General features: G+C 50.4%; 1 protein-coding gene across 1 annotated transcript in view; it reads right to left on the reverse strand.

The window, feature by feature from the left end:
* The window catches only part of Chst8 (carbohydrate sulfotransferase 8), a 136,311-nt gene extending 121,112 nt beyond the window's left edge, over positions 1–15,199 (reverse strand). Inside the window, exon 1 of the mRNA XM_034513732.2 lies at positions 14,887–15,199. The gene's annotated coding sequence lies outside the window, so the exon portion shown is untranslated. The remainder of the gene's footprint in view (positions 1–14,886) is intronic.
* Positions 15,200–18,165: the final 2,966 nt, after the last annotated feature.

Genomic DNA, 18,165 nt, shown 5'->3' on the forward strand with positions numbered 1-18,165 from the left:
TCTAAACAGAACACATGCTCCCAACCTTTGGGTGGGCAGGGAATTCCATAGGTAACAGCAAGAGCTTCCCCCCCCCAACACCCTCGCCCCCAATCTCCCAGGAGGGAGCAGAGGTAGCTTCTCGGGCAAAGCCATGTAGGGAAGACTCTGGAGGACCACAATGAAGATGCAGTCACACCCCCAGCATTTATTTGAAACAGAACATTAATTCTGACTGTCATTAGAGTCCATTTCAATTTTGTAATAACATAAAAAGTTAAGAGTCTAATTTATTCATACAAATCTTGTTAGCATCCAATTTCCACATAATGTAACATATCTTTTAAAAAGCTGACAAAGCAGGAGAAATTAAAAACAGTTTTAAAAAAAAAGATAGTCAAGGGTTCTCACTGCCTCGGAGGCAAAGGTGAGGAGGGGGACAGAGATCAGAGCGGGTTGAAGACAGAGCTAGATGCTTAGAGACCAGAGCCGGGCAGGCTAATTCCTGACTCTTACAAACCCCAGACTGCCCCCTCCGACTACCTCCACATGGCCTCCCAAGCTGTGCCAGGGGCAAGTCCCCACCCATATGCTCCACAGACAGTCACCCCCACCCCCTCAGCACTTCCTTCAGCAAACACATCCTGGAGAGACTGTAACTCCTCTTAATTAGAAGGCTGCAATGTTTGCATTCGATAGCCGTCACCCTGTAATCTGCCCATACACGGGATTTAACTGTACATTAATCTTTCTTACATGCCATCCCCATGCTAGGTTCTGTACTGGCAGCAGTTTTGGGGGTCACTTTGTTTATTCCTCAACCAAAAATAGCTGCTGATGAGTGTAATTGCACGCTGCCCCACCCCCACCTTGTTCTTCCAGGATTACCTGCTGGCTGCTGGGGCTTGGAGAGAGACTCCTGTCACCTGCAAGCTACCTTCCAGCAGTGTGTTTGACGCTTTCGCAGCTGACATCAATTTTGGCAAAAAAGGTCAGCAGCAACAAGCAATCTTCCTGTCACCAGCCATGAGCTTTTAGGGTGTCTTCTCATCCCTTCTCCAAACTCCCACAAGATGGGTGGGTCTGGGAGAGCCTGGGGTTGGGATGGAGAACACCGGGTGAACCTAAGAAATCTAGCAGCACAGAGGTTCCAAGGTCACTTGGAGAGCTAGGAAGGAGAAGTATAAATTACAAAGCGCTGGATGGCTGCCAGGGCCCCAGGAAGCTACATTTAGCCTGCCATTCTCCCCGCAGCAAGATGAAGCCTTAACTCTCTTCCCCGGGAATTTGAATGGAATTTGTTACAGGGACATTGTGATTGAAATATCACCAATTGGCTTTACATGACAACTCTGCAATTGATTGCGATGGCAATGAGGAGTGCGTGGTGATTGTGTGTGTGTGTGTGTGTGTGTGTAAAAGGGAGGTTGCTGTAGCGTTCTCAGGCTGGCCAAGGGTGTTGATAAGGGTGGCCCATACAATATTTATGAAATCCAGATGAAGCCCTATGCCCTCAATAAGCTGATATCGTAACACAGATTTCAAAAAGACTCTTTGACATTTGCCCAAGATCAGATTTCCCGTGCCAGAAAAACTCAGGGGACGTTGTGCTGACGGAGGTCTGTAAACTCCCCACCCTCCACCTGCAGTCTTCGCCATTTAAGCCCAGGCAATTAGCACTGGGGTGGGGCTAGACACTCCAGAAAGGGGTGAAAGCGGAGTGAGCGAGCACAGCCACACCTTCTCTGTGGGAAGTATTTGGAGGGATTTTCACTGGTAAAAGACTGGTTTGGTTTTGCTCTTGTTGGTCAGTTGTTTGCTTGTTTGTTTGTTTTTAAGATAAGGACTCTCAGCATATTCTTAATTGGCCTGGAACTTGTTATATAGACCTGGTTGGCCAAAAACTCACAAAGATATGCCTGCCTCTGTCTCTGGAGTCTGGGATGAAAGGACGACAGGTTTATTGTCAAAGCTTTGTGGTGAGCAGAGCAAAGCTTAGGAGGGCCTCAGTGGGTGTGGCTCAGACAGTCATACTCAGGCACCGAGAGAGAGGAGAGAGAGAGAGAGAGAGAGAGAGAGAGAGAGAGAGAGAGAGAGAGAGAATCCCATAATCCATCACAGGGATGAAAGCAAAAATGTATAACCCTGGGGCCAAAGATTTCATTCAGGTGCAGCCTCTGATCTCTCCTCTCTCTTTTCCTCGCTCTTTCTCTTCCCACCTCCTTCCTTCATCCCCCCCTCAAAACCCCTCTCCCTCCCCATCCGTTCTTTCACTTTCTCCTCCTCCTCTATTTCATAGTGTCTCAAAGGTAGTCCAGGCTAGCATCAGGCTAGCATCAGACTAGCAATCCTCCTGCCTCAGCATCTCAAATGCAAGGATTGCAGGTTTATGCCAACATTCCTGGTAACCTTTGATTTCTTTCTGGGAACCTTTGGGAGCTGTTTAAGAGGGACACATTTCAGCCCTCCCAGGGAGACTGTACTGAGCCCCCCACAACCCTGCTGGAGTGTCTGTGTGGCCAAGAGTGGATGTGCCCAGGAGACTATTTCCAAAGCAATCCTTCAGAACATTGGAGGCCCCTCCCCCAGAGTTTGTCATGTGTCTGGAAGTGGCTTCTGAAGACAAAGGCTCCCAGCACACACACACCAGGGTCTGGATTGGTGAGACATGAAATACTGAATGAAGTATGGGGCTGAAGTCCCCAGATTGTTTACTAGTCCAAAGCAGGGTCGATTTAGGTGGTTTTTGATAAACACTTCATACCCTAACATCCTAAGAGAGGCAGAATACTTGTCAAGCACACATCTTTATGAGCTGTCCGCCTATAAAACTCGCACCGAAGGTCCGTGCTTAATGCTGGTCTGGCAGTAAATTGGCGCGTCGCGCTGGTCGGCGGCATCAAATTAGCATCGACCCGTAAAAACGTTACTGAATGATTCCTCAAATCTGCCAAGTCTTCAAATCAATTTCGCAAAAAATGTCAGGCTTTTTTTTTAAACGTTGATAAACCTTTCATATTAGTTATCACAGAGGAGCATAAACCTTTCTAATCTGCCTTTCAACCAAAAAAAAAAAAAAAAGGTGTTGTTTTTCCCAAACTGCTTTTAGCTTTTGCATCTTTGCACCCCGCCTACACATTCCATAAACAATGTGTGTCGTGGAGTCATTTGTTGCCCTATTTTAAAATGACTTGGATTTGGCTCCCACAGACCTGCCCTCTGATCCCAAACCTTGGAGAGAATTTCTCCCAACACGGAGATAGAGTTCTCACTCTTTGCCTTGGAGATAAGCACTCCCAAGCTTGCTTCTTCCAGAAAACCTTCTAGAACTCTCTAAGGAATCGGATGCACTTGTGTCTCTTGGGTACCCAGTGTCTTTGCCCCTGTGGACTTTGCACTGCTTGTTCTCAAGGGTGGGCTCACTCCACATCCAGGAGGATCAGCACGGCTGCCCTACCTGGAATCTCTCATCCTCTTTGCCAAACTTTAGACACCTTACCGTAACTCTGTGCAGGCTGCACCCGAGTTGTGTTGGGAGGGTGGCGGGGGGAGTCTACTCCCTTCCCTAAGAATACCAGGGACATGAAGCACAGCAGTATATCATCCTATTGCAAGAACTCCCAGCCAGGGCTCTCATTTCCCAGTCACACACTGCTTTCCCAAAGACAAAGTCTATCAGATTGGAAGGAAGTTGACCAGACACAGACAAAGGCAGAAGGTATTGTTATGGTCAAACGGTGGCAGGAATGGTTGAGAAGGTTTATCAGACACAAGTTTCCCCTCTGCTTCCGCTCAGATGAAAAGCATGCCAGCTACGGAAAGCTGGTGTTGGAAGCTGCACCTGTGACACAAGAAGGGGGTGCTGCCCCTACCCCTTGACAGGGTTTCTTTGTGTAGTCCTGGCTGTCCTGGAACTCACTCCATAAAGCAGGCTGGCCTCAGGCTGGATGTGCTGCTTTTGACAGGGCAGGGGAGCTTCTAGATGCCTGTGAAGGGACCCAACAGGAGGTACTGGTCGAGGATGAAGATGAAGGCACCTAAGGGATGGAGCCCATGACATGCTAGATAAGTGCTCTGCCACTGAGCCTCCCACTGCTAGATTCTAGGCAAGGGAAATTGCTTCCTACCTATATTCCCAGACTTTTTCTTTCAAGGTGGAGCCTTGTTAAGTTCCCTGTACTGGCTTTGAACATGCTCTCTAGCCCAAGTAGGCCATGAATTTGTGATTCCTCCTGCCTCAACTTCTGGAATGGCTGGGATTACAGGCCCATGCACCAGGCCCAGCTAAGAAATGATGCTCTTTAATGGCCAGTGCTTATAGCACTGGGTAGCATGGATGCTGCTACATCACAGCCAGCTTTGGAGAAGAAGGCCAGTAGAGGAAACAGATTCCCAGCACAGAATATCCTCTAGTGACTGAGAACCAACCCAACTTCTGGAGTCCTTATGACAGGTGACTTTACTAAATACCTGTTGAATCAGTTTGGGTAGGAAGGGCTAAGACCAATATGCAGCTTTTCATCATGTGGGCCTTTATCCATTGGACCTTCATGGGGCCTTACATTGTGCTAGGATGGTCTTAGATACTGGGACACAGAGTGAACATGAATCCGGCGGGGCAGACTCAAGAGTCAAGGTGTCTGTCACCATGGACAGAGATATGTCTGTCTAGTCCATCTCCTGCCTTCTAGACAAGCAGATGCAAACTTCCCCAGAAAGGAATCATACACACCTAGAGACATTTAAGAATCCTATCATCTGCCGGGCATGGTGGCACACACTTTTAATCCCAGCACTTGGGAGGCAGAGGCAGAGGCAGGCAGATTTCTGAATTTGAGGCCAGCCTGGTCTACAGAGTGAGTTCCAGGACAGCCAGGGCTACACAGAGAAACCCTGTCTAGAAAAACCAAAAAACCAAAAAACCAAAAAAAAAAAAAAAAAAAAAAAAAGAATCCTATCATCTGGGGGTGGAAGGGAATTTCAAGATTTGTTGAAGAATATTTTCAGGTTCAAAATATCCTTGGCAAAAAAGAAGCTATATTAGTCATCTGAGGAATCAAATTAAAACCAGTGTGATAGTTCTACATAGTCACAGGACGGTTAAAATGACAAAAGCTCAACCGGAACCCTCATACATGGCTGTTGAGGAGGAGACTAAGGCAGTACAACCCCCCCCACACACACACACAGGGTCTCCATAGGTAGCTCAAGCTGGGCTTGAGTTCACGAGCCTCTGGCCTTAGCTTCCTGAGCACGGGGTTACAGGTGTGCACACCCATACCTGGGTGAATAACTACTTTATTAACCTGTCTGACGGTTCTATAAAAGATGTGTTCCCCTAACCTAGAAACTCTAAGTTCATGTTTCTCCAAAAATGTTAAATGTACCCAAGAAAAACATGCAAAATGTCTCCAATGTGTTTTGTAATGGTCAAAATATCTGAACAACCTAAATGTCAATCAACAGGAGAACATGTAAATAAAGGAACATGTCCGCACAATGGAATGGTACCAGCCAGCTCCTTGTTTTGCCATAACAAAACAAACAAGGCGATCGATTTGTAAATAGAAATAGAGGTTTTAGCTCAGGGCTCTGGAGTTTCTGGTTCATGATCAGTCAGTCCCCCTGCTTTGGGATTCTGGTGAAGGTGCCAAATGTTAACGCAGTACACCAAGAAGCACGGAGCCAAGCAGCAGCAAGACAGAGATGACCAGTATATCCCAGAACCCCTTTCTGGGCATGTGATCCCAGAGATCTCCCATAATACCCCATCTCTTACTGGTTTATAATACCTTCCAATTAAACCACCTTAGGAACAAAGCCTTCCGCAGGCAGGCCTCTGACGGACACTCTGCAAACCATGGTGGGGGCCCTAGAGAATATCTAGAATGGAAAGACAATGACTCCCAATGCAGATGAATCTCTGAAGCACGATGCTGACCCAGTCATGCCCATACACCAGCTATAACTCTACATTACCAAGTTTAAAAGCAAGGAAGACAAACCCGTGCCATGTGCTGTAGGGGAAGTGACTAGAATAGTCCAAGAGGGAACTCTGAGGTGTATGTTAGCCACATTGATTCCTGCTCTGGTGCTGGGAACACAAGGCCCACCCAGCTCACGGACAGTCACTGTGTTGCTAACTCATGACCCACTTAGTTTTGTGTTTGCTTGCTGTAATTAGAACAAAGGACTTTAAAATGCAGTTATAAAACACATCACTAGGAAACTGTGATTGTTTTTTAATTTTAATTTTTAAATTTTTTAATTTTTTTAACTTTTTAAAAAGTAATTGGGGATGGAGAGACGGCTCAGTAGTTAAGAGTGCTTGGTGATCTTCCAGAGGATCTAGATTCGATTCCCAGCACCCACAGAGGCAGCTCACAACTGCCTATAATGGCAGCCCGGGGAACCTGATGCCCTTTTGGTTTCCTTGGGCATCTACACACACAGTATACTTCACACACACACACACACACACTGCATGAACACACACTTTCATGTGCATGTACATATGCACACACATTCTTATACACACATAACACGCACATATGCATACACACATTCACATACATGCATATATGCACATACACTTTCACATGCACACACACGTTCTCACACACGCACATGCATGCATAAATGCAACACATGCACACACATTCACACGCATGCACACACACACACACACACACACACACACACACCAAATAATTCCTTTAAAAGAAAGACCTAAGGTGACGCTGGCAGAACCTCACACATGCACACACATTCTCACACACACTTTCACACATACACACACCCCAAATAATTCCTTTAAAAGAAAGACCTAAGGTGACGCTGGCAGAGCCTCACATCTTTTTCATACTATCAGCTTATATCCCTGACCAAGGTGTTAGGCTAAGAGACCAAACACAAGAACAATATAAGAATAATATCAGCTGCTGTCCTGTCATTTTCCAAAAGCTACTAAATGTAGCCACTTTAGGAGGTGGAGTCTATCATTAATGTCATTTTATAGATGAAGAAACCAAGTCCTAGCCCACAATGACTAAAGGACAGAGCTGAGATTCAAACCAGACAGTTTGACTCTGGGTACCAGCTTCAGTTACAGCCCAGAGGTGGCCCCCTGGCGTGGAGTGAAGGTTGTATGTGGTTGCCATGGCTGTCGGTTGACATTTTAATTCATGGAAGAGGAAATGGAGAAGAGTTAAATAATAGGCATAGACGGTGCTTTCACAGGATGAATGGTCATGAAATTAGATTTGCAGATGAAGCCAAACCTCATGAGGCCCCAAATCTAAGCAGAAAACAGCAGCACAGACCCAAGCAGGAGAAACTCAATTTACTATGCACACTAAGGCGGCAATCCACGCTAAATGACTTTCTGAAGATAAATGCGTATAAGTGACCACCACGAGGGACAGCAGAGGTGGCATCAGCATGGACAGCAGACAGCCTCTGCTGAAAGGATTTATGGACAGGGGAAGACCATGGGGACTGTCACTAGGCAATGGAATCCACATGGGACCCAGATGTGTATGGGAGGAAAGGTAGGGAAATATTCTCAGAAAACAGAGAACCATCTAGCAGTGGGCAGATGTGTCCAGAGACACCCAGAACACTGGTTCCAGCAAGCCTGAGGCCGACCATTTCCTCATTGTCTCAAGCAGTACAGCAATCTACCTGGATTGAATATCAAACTCAAGCAGGGTTGTGAGTGTCTGCTTCGAACACTGGCTCAAACAGCTTTGAAAGGCTCCAGTGATGCAGCCACTGACTTCATAGTGAGCTGGGCTCACCCAGTGTAAATAGATAAACCCTCAACTGGAGACTCAACCAGTATAGACAGAGTACCTGCTATATATATATATATACTGGATCAACCTGTGCAAAGACTACCTGCTACAGGTACTGGTTTCCAACAGTGTAGACAGATTGGACTGCCCATATGGGTTACCACCCAAGACCTGGGAGACAAAGGCTGACAGGTCAGGCTGCAGTCTGAAGGGAAGTCTGGGCCTGGGCAGAGCCTAGAAGCTAGAGAGTGTGAGCTCTCTGAACCATGTTCAAAGGCCCTAGAGAATAAGACACAGACTAAATGGAAGGTTCAGTACTAACTCCCAATGCTCAACTAGGGTTTGCAGACCACATGTACCACACACTGGCTCCACAAGATAGACAGACAGTCTATATCAAACACTAATTCAGCCAGTGGAGACAGACCATATGTATTCGACATGAGCTCAGCTAGTGTAGACATACTGTACCACACACTGACTCCATTAGTATAGACAGACTGAAAGCTTAGGGCTCCGGGCCTGACAGCCAGTAATCACTTGTGGTTACTCCACGCCTAGCTCTGCATGGCTGACACAGCAGAAAAGAACAACATTCTTACCAGCTCTGTGGTCTGAGAACGTTGGCCCAGCTTCCCCAAGGCTAGTTATGAAGCCCCACACGAAAAAGGACCTTGGTCAGTATTTACTGGATGCTGGGAGGCTCCCTTCAAGTACTGCCTCCTTCCGTTACTCTACTGTCATACAGGAGGCACACCCTGTCCCCCAACAAGGCTAAAGGAAGACCTCAGTACTCACAAGACTGGGCAGACGAATCTTGTCCAGACAAATGAGTCAGCCCCCGCTCCCCCAAAAGAGACAGCTTCAAAGATGGGTATGACTTGTCTGTAAGGCATGAGTCAATCTGTGCCTGGGGTAGAGAGTATTCTCAGAGAGGCTCTGCTGTGTCACCTCCACACTGATGGGTATCTGGGCACATCCAGTGGTCTATGGATAGCTAGTAGTTACAACAGAAGAAGGCCAGTCCAGCCTGAACAGAAAGTCTGGGCAAGCTGCAGACAGCCACGGGGGACTTGCTACCAGAGAGAGTATGGAAGAACAGTCTGCCCTCAGGCAGAGAGCCTCAGATGGACCAAGGGCTACAAGCATAAAACTGTACCACCTAGAACCTCTCCTTGTCCGCCATCGCTCTCATCCCCAAGGCTGGCCAAGCTTGGAAACAGCTGGCTCTGGCCCAGGCAGAGTGAGGACAAGGTGACAGCGACCTGGGCTGTTGCCTGCAGCTCGGCAGCGGCTCAGCTCAGGGCCCGAAGCCAGCAGCATGGGTACACCAGGAAGTAGGGTGACTCACAGGCCTACTCTCCCCCACTCCAGCTCTGGAAGATGATGACGGAGCCTGGGGGACAGGGATGCTATCTGTGGGGAAGCCAGGTCCCTGAGTTGCAGACAGCCTGAGGAAATGCAGACATCAGAGGGAATGGGGGAGCTCTGAGCCTTGGGCAGAACCTCTCAACGGGATAGCGGTTGGTACCGTGTGGTAGGAGGGAAAGAAGACAGGGACATGAAGAAGAGTTCTTTCTGGGGCAGATGCCAGCCAACTGTCAGGTTAGATCAACCACATGACAGGTGGAGAAACGACTGGGGGGACTAGGAAGCTAAGTGATGTAAACACAGGCAAGGGCAGCAGGCTGGGGGTGACTAACTTCAGAAGAAGGTGGGCATCAGAGCCCAGCAAGTGGCCAGCACACAGGATAAAGCCGGCTGGTGGCAGAAGCCTTGCACCATTCCCCTGGGGGAAGGCAGCTCCCCAGTGAGTCTAGCTCAGCAGAGAGGTGTCAGTTACAAATCAGCTATCCCTGAGGTCCTTACCCAGAACCCAGACAAGGCTGTCACTCATTAAGGGCCTACTATGTGTTATGGCTTTTTATCACCACAGAGAACAAGGTGGTGAAAGCACTCAGGCTTTGACTACTGTGTTTATTTGTTTTGTTTCTTGTCAACTTGACAGAAGCTAAAGCCATTTGGGAAGAAGAAGCCTCAGTTGAGAAGATGCCCCCACTAAACTGGCCTATGCGCATGTCCGCAGGGGCATTTTCTATATTAACGACTGACATGGGAGGGTCTAGGGGCAGGTGGTCTTAGGAGGTATAAGAAATGTACCTGACCCTGAGCCAGGAGGACAAGTCAGTAAGCAGGGGTCTTCCACGGCCTTTGCTTCAGTTCCTGCCTCCAGATTCCTGCTTGAGCTCCTGCCCTGACTTCTCTCCATGGTGGGCTATGACATGAATACATATGCTGAAATCAACCGTTTCCTCGCCTAGCTGTTTTTATTTAGTCTTGGTGGGGTTTTTTGTTTACTTGTTTATTTGTTTTTGGTTCTGTTTTTTTGAGACAGGGTTTCTCTGTGTAGCCCTGGCTGTCCTGGAACTCACTCTATAGACCAGGCTGGCTTCAAATTCACAGAGACCCACTTATCTCTGCCTCTCAAGTGCTGGGACTAAACGTGTGCACCCCAACCACCTGGCTATGGGTCTTGGTGGTTTATCACAGCAGCAGAGAGCCTAACTGACCAGTATGGTGGGAAGGACGTGGGCTGGGGGAGTATTGAAGAGACCTGGTGGCATACCAGCCATCAACCACCCAGTCCTGGAATGGACCCGAGCTCAGGATCCCAGGGGATCACAGTCAGTGAACCAAGGGTTCTCTCTCTAGTGTCCTACAGGCCTCATCTCAACAATCTCACCATGTCCCCTCCCAGACCAATTCCTCTGAAGCTGTGGCTCTGACCCTGCAGGCTCACTGTAGCTCCCTCCTCACAGGCCTCCCCAACCCACAGCAGTTGGGCGAAAGAAGTCCCAACTCCTAACACACTTGGCCTTGAAGGCACCACACTGCCAGGGCTCCAGCCACCGCTGGCCCTCTCCTTCATTTTGCCAGTGGCAGCAGAGGTCTTCTCATAGCTGGTGGCCAGAGCGTCCTCCTATGTCCCTTCAGCAGGGAACCTTGTGCAGGCTACTGGCTATGCCTACTCGTCTCTTTCCTCTGGCATCCCTTCCAACTCACCTGGAACATACCAACCATCTCAGCAGGTGAAGCATTTATTTCCTCACCCCCCTCCCCACCTCCAGGCCCTCAATCTAAGACAGCTGCGCTCGCTCTCTCTCTCTCTCTCTCTCTCTCTCTCTCTCTCTCTCTCTCTCTCTCTCATATGGCTCATAACAAACTCACTCAGGGTTACAACTCAGTGGTAGAGCACTTGTTTAGCACACACGGGGTCCAATGCAGTCTGGTCTTTCTCAAGTCTAGACTTATACCTTTGCCTGGCATAGACTGGAGCGATGAATGACAGAGAAGTCTCTGTCCCACAAGGGCAGGGACTGCACCCCTTTTCCTCACCTTGTCTTCAGGGCCTGGCACAGTGACAGACATCTAATACATACTCAGTCGACACTCACTGGTGGCTGAATGAAGGAGACAGACAAGCGGGCCAGCCCTGGGAGTGTGAGACAAGAGTCATTTGACTTCACATTTCTATGATGACAATCGTAGTTTAGTTCAAATAGATGTCATTCACCAGAATGAGCCTGGTTTGGCAGGAGACGGATACCATACCCTCATTGTCAGCAGACACTCCCACCCACCCACCCAGCACCATCTCCCTAGAAGTAGGGTCTTCTAGGCAGAAAATAAGAATGTATGCCCCAGCCTGGCAGCCTGGGAAGGCAGCTGTGTTGACACCCCCAGTCCCCCCGCCTGGATTCTGGTACTCTGTGATTTTCTGAAAGGTAGTTCTGAGGGTAGGCCCAGGGCTCTCTACTGCCACACAGCCTTCCCCAGTTTCCCCAACAGCATTAAGTGCTCTTCTGAATTCCTAACCACCCACGATCGAGTCCTGTCGAGTCTGTCTACAACATGAGATCGCAAATGACAGGTAGTTTTGCAGAGGGTAAAGGTCACAGCTTCTTTACACTACCGATTTGTAAGTCGCATCCCCTGCCACAGTGATTTACTGACCGGAGGGTCACTTACCCTTCAGCCAATAAGAAAAGAGCTGACGTCTCCAGCATCATCTGCCACCTGAGCTCAGGCAGCTGTCCCCAGGTTACCTGAGCCAGTGAATCTCCTCTATCTGGGGGCAGCTTTTTCTTGACAGTCTCAAGCCAGACACATCTAGAATCGGCTCCAAGGGCAAAGCAAGCACCCAGGATCCTCTGGTCACCACAATGTCACACGGAAGCTGCCCACCTCCAGCAAACATCCTGATACTGAGGCCACGTATGCATACAGGCAACACCTTTGCTCATCTGTTTTATTTTTGGCCCTTCCCTCTGCAGAGCCATCTTGACCTCCTCCGGCCAGCGTTATATAACCCTCCTTTTAGGAGACTCATTACCTTCTGATTAGCACAGAGGCAGGGCAATTGTTCCCTATGTTTACTGGCTATAATTTGTTCTGTTGTAGCTGCAGCGCATGGGCAAACCAGAGAGGTGGGAATACGTGGGCACTAAAATGGGTATCGGACTCCAGGTGAGTGGAAGGCAAGAGGCAGGAAAGTCAGACGGTGGCCACCCCTTCTCTGTCTGCCCCCATCAGCGCTCCAGGGGCCACAGTGGCCTTCTCCCATCACACACCCCAACAAAACGGCAATCACAGCTCTGAGCGCAACCTCACTTCTGTCAGCAAAACCACAAAGAGCAGTGGCTGGAGCAAACTCAAGTCAAGTACAGGGAGGCAACCAGCCTTGTATTTCCAATCATATACATCTGATGCCCGCTCCTTATAAGTGAATGGAAGGTAAATTCTGAGATGAACCTGCCAAGCATACTTGCCTAACAACCATGGGACTCAGGGGGTGGAGGGATAGTTAACTGAACTTTCCCAGACTTATTAGCTTACATAAACAGAGATTTGAATAAATGTTTAAAAAATGAAATTCCCTTGGTACTCTGTAATCAGTAAATGTTCATTATGGAAACACAGAAAATATACATAAAATTTCCCAAGTGAAATTCCAGCTACGAGACAGAAAAGGCATCTCAAACAGAAAACATCCTGGGTCAAACAAGCCAGCTCTTCTCTCCTGGCTGGAGCCAGAGAAAAATAGATTTCATTTTGCTCACTCAGGGAATTTATAAATGAGCACACCCCCCATCCCTGGCTGATTGATGTCTTTCTATAAATAATTAATCCTTGACCTTGCTTTGAGAAAGCCTTGACTTTTTAAATTTGGGGTCTTAAAAAAAGAAAAGAAAAAAAATCAATAGCCAGGGACCATAATTCACTCCCACAAAGTCTGACTCTGGGTAAATAAATAAATAAGTTGTACCATTCATGTGTCCCAAGTGACTCCGCCAAACGATGGGATAGGGTCAGACTTTGAGGTTTTCTGCGTTCAAATGTGATTGAGTTATTGATCAACCCGTTTTGATTCAGTCTTTTCAGGGTCTGAATGGCACCTCTGCTGTGTGTCACTTCTTGGAGGCGGCCAAGCTGCCGAAGCCACCAGAACGTTTCCACTCTTCTCAAGAGGCCTCCCCAATCGTCTGCCTGTAGGTAGTAGGATGGCTGGATTAAGAGAGAATGGCGAGGTGGTGCGCACCTGTAATCCTGTTTTCCACGGGTTGAGGTCATGAGTTCCAGGCCAGCTTGGGCCACACAGTGAGACCCTGGCTAAAAAGAATACACAGCTCTTCTATGAGAGCCACCTTCCCTCCCTCCCTCATTCTTTCCAACACCGCTTCTGGGACAGGAACAGGATCGGGGACGCTGTGGTGTTGGAGACTTCTACAGGTCAAAGGTTGTTCTGCACTATGGTGGGACTTAAGACAAGGCCTCCTACCCACCAGTAAAGGGTCAAAGTGAACCCAAAGAAAGTGGGCTTGGTGGCAGAAGCTCATGCCTGTGAGTGTGGAGGAAGGTGGGGAAAGAGTTAACCTGCCTTTTATTTACCCCTTTACCCACCCCTACCATCTGTCCTTGCCCCCAACTGAGTCTCCCACTTGGCCTGCTGCCTGGCTACATCCATAGATACAGAGAGCCCCAGAAGCCCGTTCTCCTTAGAGCCAATCACGCTTAGGGTCCTGCTGGGAGGCGGCTCAGAGATGCATCTCCCGTGATGCCGAAATGGCTGCAGGACAGACTGTTCCAAGATCCGACCAGTATGCCCGAAATCCAGGGCACAGTTCCCCGACTGTTACAGCTCCAGGTGAGGGCCTTAGGGCTCAGAAACAAGATATACAACTAAAGTTAGGGTTTGGAGTACTGCGCGGGAAATAGAGAGGTCACCTGATGCCCAAGCGCCACCTCTGACCCTGCCCAAACCAGAGAACGCATCTTCTCCTGGCCAGGCCAGAGTACGAGAAAAACGGCCCCACGCAGCAGCTGAAGTTGCAACTGCCGCTAGAGCTGGGCTCGGTCCCGCCGCAAAGCGGATCATCTCACCGTCCCCTACTCCCAGCCGCCGGAGGCTCCGACTCCCCGCACTCGGGGACACACGCATGCACACACCTCCCTGCGATCGCTGACGCACGCACACTCGCCGGGAGCACAAAACAGGCCGGGGCCCTAGAGAGTTGAGGGGTGGAGATGCGCACGATGGAGCGCGGGGACACCTTACGCCTCCTGGTAGGGAGCCAAGGTCGCTAGTAACTTCCCCTTTCGCCCTGTGCGCCCCAACTGGCCTTTTAAGTCCCAGTTCCAAGCGCACGCCAAAGCCTCGGTGCTCTGGACGCTCCAGCCCGGCCCTCGGGCACTCGCCGCTCAGCGCCCAAAGCGGCTTACACGCACCCAGCATCCAGGGCTAGGAGGAGGAGCGAAGGGTCCCCGGGGAGAGTCCTAGGAGAAAGAGAGGCAGTTCCCAGGCGCGGAGAAAACCAAGATCCAAAGTCTAATTAAAGTTCCCACTCATGGGGGGCTGGTCCCCAAAGTACCGCCAGACCCAAGCACTGCACGCCCCACCATCACCTGCAGCTTGGGACTCTGAACCATGTCTAGTGGCGGGGTTTGCGCACAGAACAGTCCCGGCTTCACCCTGCGATTTCCAGGGACATCCCTTCGGGTGAACTGTCAGCATAGAGAGGGAACCGGGGTGGTGTAGGGCGCAGCCACTTACCTGGCACAGCCGGTGCTCTCCAGGCCACGGGTTTCTCTGGTCCGGCGCGGGTCTTGGCGGCCGGAGAATCTTCCTCCCGGATTCTTGAGAAGCAAGAACGATCTCCGCCCCAGTTTGGGCCAGGCTGGTTTTCCTCTCCCGGAGCGCGCGGGAGAGGTTGCGGCGGCGTGCTCCTATTGGGTCCTCTGCACCGAGTGCGTCCCCCTGTCTCTGCCGCCACCGCCCGGTCCTGTCTCTTCCCCGCGGTGCCACCGAATCCGGCTCACGCGCCGGGAAGGCTCCCAGCGAAGTGCGAGCGAAGCCTCCGGCAAGGCTGGAAATAGCGCCGCGCCCGCCCGGCGCCCCGCCCCCAGTCCGGGCCCCGCCCCACGGTGGAAAGCGGCGATCCCGGTGGCAGGGCAGAGATGGGGGAAATCTCTTCCCCGATCGCTCAGTCCTCTCCGGAGCTCACGGGCGCCACGCCCACGCGCGCTCTGCGGTTCCCGCGGCCCCACTGGCGGCGCGCTCCGTAGGAGCTGCCGCTGGGCGCGGTCGGGCGCCAGCGGGGGGTGGGGCGGTACTGGCGCGGGCTGCGCCCGGCTCGGGGATCCCCGAGTGCTGGACTCTCGTCTGCCGCTTGGCTCCACTCCGCAGCTTCTTAGCTGCCATTGCCCCAGTGGTGGCACTGAGTAACCCTGCGCTGACCTGGGGAAAAAGAAAAGGCGCCAGTAGGCAGGGTCTTGTGCTTTAGATCCAACGCTGAGCGGCCTCGGGGCTTGCAAAGGGATTGGTGCGCAGAAAGATTCAGGTAGGTTCCCAGACTACAGTCCGCGTGGAATTTGATCAAGGCCTTGTCTCTTGTTGGCACTTACTCCTAAATTTCTGGGTCTGTAGTTAACCACAAGTGCCCAGTAGTCCAGTATCTCGCTTGAGAACTTAGGCGTCGGGCACCAGCTTGAGGGCTGAAGCACTCAACCCTTCCTCTCCATCCATACCCAGAATAAAAGAGTGGGGGAGTCTCTGACCCACAGCTAACACAGCACAAGTGTAGAATCGGGACTCGGTTCCAGGGCTGTGGATTCAAATCTTGTTCCCCCCCCCCCCAAGAGGAGCCCCGACCTGCAGGGGGCAATCAGACACTAGGAGCAGAAGCTGGCTGCACAACTAGTAACCATTCTCAGCTGTGTAAACCAGTCAACAAGCCTAGTCTTGAAGGGACATACAGAATGAAATTAAACAAAAAAACAAAACAAACAAACAAAACTGCAGAAAAGCTTCCAGTATATCGAGTGGAGGCTGCAGCCTCTCCCCTCCCTGAGTGGACTGGTTGGTTGGCCCAACTCCATCCCAGATGGGTGATTATGTTAAAGACTGAGGTAGACCTGTAGCCTTTGAGTGACCAGATAAGGGTGTGGCACCCTGATAAGGAACAGAGTCACTAACATTAGAGCTGTGGAGAGCCAGGGAGCCTGGAACACTGGCAAGCTTGGAAGGCCTGAGTAGTCCTGAGGCTTCTTTAATGACCCCTGTGAAGCTCAGACTATCCAAGGAGCCTCTTCAGGGCAGGTGAGATGGCAAACATACGGTGGCCTTCATTCCATTGTTTTTATTTTCGTTTCTGTTTTTGAGATAGGTTCTCTCTGTGTAGCTCAGGCTGGCCTCAAGCTTGCTGTGTAGCCCAGGCTGACCACAAACACATGATCTTCCTTTCTCAGCCTCCAAGTGCTGGGATTGCAGGCATGAACCACCACACCCAGCTACCTGTTATCACTTAAAACAATGAAGCCCGTGCAGTGGTTCTCACCTTACAAATGAGGAAACTGAGGTACGAGATGCCACTAAGATGCTACTGTCAACAAATCCGGATGGTGGTAGAGCTGGGGTTGGACCAGTTATCCCAGTTTTAAAGTAGAATGCCAGGGTACTACTGTGTTAGGAGCTCAAGGTGGTCTGAGGCTTGGGTTGCACTGTGACCTACGCAGCTCCTCCGGCTGTACAAGTGACTCATGGGAAGGAAGATGCAAGTGTATGTCCCCTTGGTCAGGTTCAGTTGAACGTGATGGATGCGGGGGATGGAAGTCAAGAGTCGGGAAGAAACCCCAACCTATGTCCAAACACCATCTAAGCAGAGTAGAAGAGATAGAAACAAAGAAGGGAAAGGCTGCAGTCCCCGTGCCTCTGTGGCTCATCCACCTCCAGCGTGTCACCCCACCCTGAGTCCTGGCCACAGGTCCACTGGACAGTTACCAGTGTGGTTCACATGTGCAGCCAGGTCTGAGCTATCACAGGGATTTGGTCTCAGGAGCCTGATAGTCAAGTAAACCTCTTCAGCAGTGTGCATCCTTTGGAGGGTATACACACACACACACACACACACACACACACACGCATACGAGCAGGCACATGCACACATGCAGGCACACACACTCGTGCACCTATTCACAGCGACCCTCATGCACATGTTTGCACACACTGGCCAGTGGGGAGATAATGGGAACCTCCATCCCCAGCCCAGTGTCAAAGCTAGGAGGAGCCTTTGGACAGCAAGTGACTTCATAGAACAAGTTTGCATGGCTTTATTCCCTAGAGCCAGTCCACAGAGGCTTCCCTATGACTGGAAAGCACAGAGAGTCAGCCGGGCCGTTGTAGCTGCCCTGTGTGTAGCAATCCTCCCGGGAAGGGTGGTTTTTCCATTAGCTTCTCCAGCTGTACTTATTAGCACTTATTTGCATCTAATATTCAGACAGACACCGAGAAGAATCAACAATGCTCCATGCCTTTGACACTACCCACATTTTTGACTTTTTTTTTTCTCACCCCTAATTCCTTCTTGTTGGCAGAGGCCCTTGGAGGAAATCCCCGAAGGAGACCTGGGGCCCCTGGCAGGGACAAGCATGAGTTTTCCTCTGGAGATTTGCTAAGGGCTGCAGTGCCCTTTTTTGAAAGTCAGGCTCAGCCTCTGCAGCGAGGGAGGTGGAGACACACTGCAAAGCCCAGGCATGAAGCGCTGTGCGCGCTTGCGGGTTTTGATATGTGTGTCTCCACCAAAAGATTTGTGGCAAACACATCTCTTTGCATCCCAACTAAGGTACAAAGCCACTTTCATTGGATGGCCTGGTGAGTTCACAGTCTAAGCTCCCAGAGCTGTGTGGACGAGGTCCAGAGCCTCTCAACAGAGCGGGAGGAGGGAGAGGGGTTTGAGCTATGGGCTGGCTATGGGCAAACTCCTTGCTCCAGTTCTGGGTTGACATCTTGCTTCCCACAGCCACCCTGTCTGCCAGTCCTGTCTTCCTTTGCCTA

This window comes from Arvicanthis niloticus, chromosome 1, assembly GCF_011762505.2.
Source record: "Arvicanthis niloticus isolate mArvNil1 chromosome 1, mArvNil1.pat.X, whole genome shotgun sequence".
NCBI classification, from domain to species: Eukaryota; Metazoa; Chordata; class Mammalia; order Rodentia; family Muridae; genus Arvicanthis; species Arvicanthis niloticus.